Below are 5,534 nucleotides of genomic sequence, written 5' to 3' on the forward strand. Positions count from 1 at the left end.
AAAAAAAAAATGCACTATGATGTATTAGGAGGGCATGTTCAACTGCATTAAAGGCCACTTATGGAGTTTGAAAAATCCTTGTCAATATAAATAATGTTTAAAATGCATTTTAATATTTATAAGCCTATTATAAAATGTATACAGGCTTATCATTAAAAAGTTAGAATAATAGTTAGAGAAAAGTCCTTATATATGTATATATTGTCCAATCAGTTTACATAAAGATTCTTTGCAGTCTCAAGGTGCCATTTCTTCCAGTTCAATACAGGTAGCATTTCTTCATTCTCTTAAACTGTCAAATGTGTCATTCCTAGTTAATTCTATATTTTCCACCACAAGAAAATTGAAGCAATGCTGCTATTATTCACAATACTACGACCCTTTGGAACATGTTTTGAGGAAATTATACACATCTTCTTGCCTCCACATTTCCTTAGTAGCATTTATTTAATACTAACTTCAGCATTACTCACGACAGCGCATTATATCCATTCTGTCGCCCACAGATGCTGGCTTCTGTTCACCCTCCAAGGTTCTTACCCTTCTCAGTTGATGGTGACCACAAATGCAATTCTTGATCAGAATATGCAGGAAAATGTGAACAACAATTCATTTTCTGGACACGATAAATTTACTTTTCACTTGACCACATATACTCTTTAGTCCATAATCACTGCATTCCCAAGTCTTTGAATGTTGATTACAGTCTCTCTAAAGATTCATACAATAGCATGCTCACCGGTATCTTCCATAACACTCCACAATAAAAAAAATGTCTGAAAAGACATTTTCATTTGTTCTTGGATTCAAAATAGAAAACTTGTGCATTTCATGGCAATAAGCCGTGTTGCAATGTATCACGTTAAGATAAACTCATTAATATAAAATACTCGAATGGTAAGGCTAAAATTTGAACTACAAAACAGAATATTTATTTTATATGTAAGATTACATATGTCAGGAGGTTCTATTCATAAACAGTGGATCCAACATATAAAATGAGATATAACTTCCTCGGCGCTGCCTACGGAGGTGGCAGCCATCTCCTCCTCGGCATCATGGCCGCCCTCAGACCCCTTGTGAAGTCCAAGATTGTCAAAAAAAGAACCAAGAAGTTCATCCAGCACCAGTCAGACCGATATGTCAAAATTAAGTGTAACTGGCGGAAACCCAGAGGCGCTGACAACAGGGCTGGTAGAAGATTCAAGGACCAGATCTTGATGCCCAACATTGGTTATGGGAGCAACAAAAAAACCAAGCACATGCTGCCCATTGGCTTCCGGAATTTCCTGGTCCACAAAGTCAAGGATCTGGAAGTGCTGCTGATGTGCAACAAATCTTACTGTGCCGAGATTGCTCACAATGTTTCCTCCAAGAACCGCAAAGCCTTCATGGAAAGAGCTGCCCAGCTGGCCATCAGAGTCACCAATCCCAATGCCAGGCTGCGCACGGAAGAAAATGAGTAGACAGCTCGTGTGCACGTTTTCTGTTTAAATAAATGTAAAAAATGCCCGAAAAAGACATATAAAATCATTAATTATAAGTTTATTCAGAAAAATGTAGTTTTGCTACTTTTATTTCCACAAAGTCATTGTTACTGGAATCCAGATTTTTACATGCTAAATATTCTGTTGACATTAATGCCAAATTAGATAAACTCTTCTTGAATCATTTTAGTCTTAAGGTAGAATTTTTTTCTTGACTTAAATTTAGAAAACTTCATTCCGCTGAAGTAGTAGTAACTAGAATTGTCACTAAAATCTTAAACCAATTACTGTAATTTGGAAATAAATGAACTTTACATATCATATCTAAATATTGCAATGATGTTACATACAACGATGAAAGAATATCTTAATTTTATCAAATAAAGCCCTACCAATTAAATTGTAATTATTTTCATTCCTTAATTCATTTCTTAAGTTTTTCTGCATTCAGAATTTTCAAGTTTGCACAGAAAACTGAAAATAGCAGTGTGTTGCCAATTTATTCCAAATTTGGAATGGGAAAGGTTTGCATCCTGAAAGAGCACCTAGAGTGGAAGGGAGAGTCCTGTATGTGAACCAGTTTGCTGAAAGGCTGTGTGCTCAACGGGATGGAGTCCTGCTTTGAAACCAGCCTGCTGCTCTGCACACATTCTTCCAAGATGGGCCCGGAGGTTCCTTCAAAGCAACACGGACTATGGATTTAGGGGTTCAAGACTCCTCCAGCTCTCCCTCTGCTTTTGCTGCTGCAGGGGCGATTGGAGGCGTTGCTCTCAGTGGGCTCTCTCCTCATTTCGCCTTCATGTCTCCTTATTCTCTTTTGCCTTTTGATCCTCTTAATCTTAGTCTCTTTAGTTTCTTCCATTGCATTCCTTCAGCGTCTTCCTTTTCCTCGGATTTCCCACTTTTTTACTGGGGTGACCCTTCCGGGACTCTGCCGGTATGTGGTGTCTCACTCATCTGGAGCTCACCGCCCTGAAGAGAAGCGTCCACAGCTTTACTGCCATGAAGGGAAAAAGGAGAGGGAGGCGGGGAGGGCCACAGAGTCCTGGTGGCACTCCGTTTTCCTTCGCAAGTCTTTGTCCGGCGTGACAAGGTTTACAGGACCAATCAAGTTCCTCCATAGAAACTTAGAAGCGCGTTTGTGTTCCAGCAAAATGGAGGAGGTTGCTTTGGGTGAGGCATATTTAAAGGAGCGAGGATCGCAGTCTTCTGATTGGTGTGCGTCCGCTTGCCATGTCCATGGTAACCAGCGAGCGCCCTGTCCTGCCCTGGACCTCAGTTGCAGCGAAGGAGAACAGCCCCAAGCCTACGCCGCTGGGCCCTGGTGACCGGTTTGTTAGTCTCGGGCTCTCGAGTCTGCCAGGAGTCTAACAACGCAGTTCTCATCTTCAGCGGTCTTAGGTTTCTTCTTCAATCGCACAGATTTTGTCCATCTTTCCTTCTCTTTCTCCCTACCTTTAGTTCCTGTGATTCAGGTGCCTTCAGCACAGAGACCAGCCACAGCGCACAGGTGTTGTCTTGGTACACGGGGCTGGGGTCCAACAGAGTGAAGGCCAGGAATTTCTTTCTCCTGGTGATGAATAATTACTGGCCGCATTGATTGATAGCATATTCCATTCTAGACGCAAGACACACTTATGAGGTATGGTCTCTCTGATTAAATTTTATGAATGCATCGTGGTTAAGGAATGTGTCCAAGGTATAGACTGAGAGCAATACCAAACAGGGATGGGGTCAGACCATGTCTTAGTCATGCAGGCAGGTTGTGGGAACGAGCTTGAGAAATATATTTCTGAGTGCCTTAGACCAGATTGCATGGGAGGGGGATGAAATGAGGGTGATGAGGTCAGGTTGAGATCACCTGGGCTGCTGATCCCACCATTCCAGACCTGATATCCACGTGGCCCCAGGTATCTCTGAGATATCTCACATGACTGGAACCTAGGTACATGGTCCTGCCTCTCTTGGGAGGCAGTCTTGGCCTAGTTGCAAGGGCTCATTTGGAGAACAAGACAGATTTATACTTCACTGCTCACCACTAAGTGGCATTTGGCCCTTTCAGCATCTAACTTGAAGTGGTCACTGTGAGAAGTCTGTATCTTATTCCTTTCCCTGCTCAGGTGTTCTTGGGATTCTCTGGGTCCCCTGGCTCACAGTCTTACATACTTGCTCTTTCCTTCACAGCCTAGGAGACCCGGTCTTCTCTGGGTCAGATGCCCATATCATTTAGTAGGAATGGGGGCTGTTCGATTTCAGAATGATTCCATCAAATCCAAGACAACCAATTGACTTAATTTAGGTTTAGTCCAACATTGTCAAATCCTATTCAATAGAAATTATGTAACTTCTTCGTGCAAGTCTTTAATAATTATTTTCATTCCATATGTTTTCCATTCCAATCTTAATAATTTCTTGCTTCTTAATAATTTAGCTTCTCTGATAAGCTAAATCCTCCGACTCTTGGGTCCCATAAGGTGTCAGACACCAGGGCCAGGGCCCTACTTTCCCAGGTCTAAGAGGGACTGACTGTTGATTTCTATTCTGGTTATCTATTGGTGTCATCTAAATAAGCATTTATTATGCTAATGAATTTGTGCATTGCGAATTCAGAAAGGGAACAGTGGGGAAATCTTTTCCGCACAACAATGACTGGGTCATGAACTGGGATGGATTGAGTTACTGGATGTGACCATGACAGCTAGGCTGTACCATGTAGCTGTTAGCTGAATTTCTTGGTTCTTCCTCATGTGACATGTATTGCAGCTGGGATGTCCAATATGACTTTTTTACTCACATGCCTGTCCCCTGTGTTGAGATTATTCAAACATCAGAGCATGACTGAGCATAGGCCTCTGTTTATGAGTTTTTTCCATATAGCTAATGTGGGCTTCATCACAGCAAAACTGTCTCAGTGCAGTCAGTGATTCCCATAAACAACTTAACTATGAGATCCTGGTAGAAGCTACAAGGCCTCTTAGGATCTTGTCTCAGAATTCAAGTAGTTTCACTTCCAACACATTCTTTTACTCAAAAGTGAATCTAACACTCATCTCAGATTGAAAATAAGGGGATCATACAAAGTATTGATTCTTCACTAGCATGCTACATTGGGGGTGGGCATCTTTTGAGATCAGTTACAACAAATACTGATGAGAGGTGAATCAAATTACTCTAAAAATTATCATATTATTCAGCTTCTAGCCAAGATGTGATGAAAGGGACTGAATTTGCTTTCTTAACTGACCTAAAACGAAACAAAACAAAAGTGGAATAAAATATAGTAAACAACGAGTTTCAAGACACTAGATATCAGGAAAGTAAGGACAGTAATCCCTGAAATATGTGAAACAAATGAGGCAGGCCCTACAACTGCCCCAGTTTTCCATCTTGAAAGAGTTTCCAGGCTGCAGTGCAGAGAAGAAAGATAGACCAAATGGAGCTCAGTGCAGTCCCTAAGTTGAAGAGATATAATTGGAGTACAGAAAGACAAAAGCTGCTAAAGCTCTCAAGAAAGAATACTGGAGAAAAGAAAGCTGCACACAGAGAGAAGCCTGAAAATCTACAGACGATCTTCCTCAAGTAATGAAAGAATATATGCAGATGAGGACACTACCCAAGGTGGAGGAAGGGAGGAGGGCACCTAAAAGAATTAGTGAGAACAGTATCCAATCATCGCACAGGGCCTGAAATAGTATCTGTTTCCACTGTCCAGAAAGGAAAGCATCATAATTCACAGGCAGTGGGTAAAATTCTCAAATGATCTTGTCAGTAGTGAACAGCAGTCAAAAATAATAAAGTTAACTTATACATAGCAACATGTATAATTTTAAGATACAGCATTGATGAAAAAAAGAATAACATTAGATTTATAACCCAGTGACATTTGTATAAATTCAGTTTTAAAAGAATTTTTTTCATAAATAAATATAGCCCTGTATAAACATACCAAAAATTAATTAGAAAGATATATTTTATTTTATTTTTTTATTTTTATTTTTATTATACTTTAAGTTCTAGGGTACATGTGCATAACGTGCAGGTTTGTTA

The 5,534-nt window shown here is 40.3% G+C and overlaps 1 pseudogene; it reads left to right on the plus strand.

Annotated features, from left to right (window-relative positions):
- The first annotated feature begins 1,058 nt into the window (after positions 1 to 1,058).
- LOC105523851 lies at positions 1,059 to 1,466 on the plus strand (annotated as a pseudogene).
- The last annotated feature ends 4,068 nt before the right edge of the window (positions 1,467 to 5,534 follow it).

This window comes from Colobus angolensis, unplaced genomic scaffold (genome assembly GCF_000951035.1).
Source record: "Colobus angolensis palliatus isolate OR3802 unplaced genomic scaffold, Cang.pa_1.0 Scaffold478, whole genome shotgun sequence".
NCBI lineage: Eukaryota > Metazoa > Chordata > Mammalia > Primates > Cercopithecidae > Colobus > Colobus angolensis.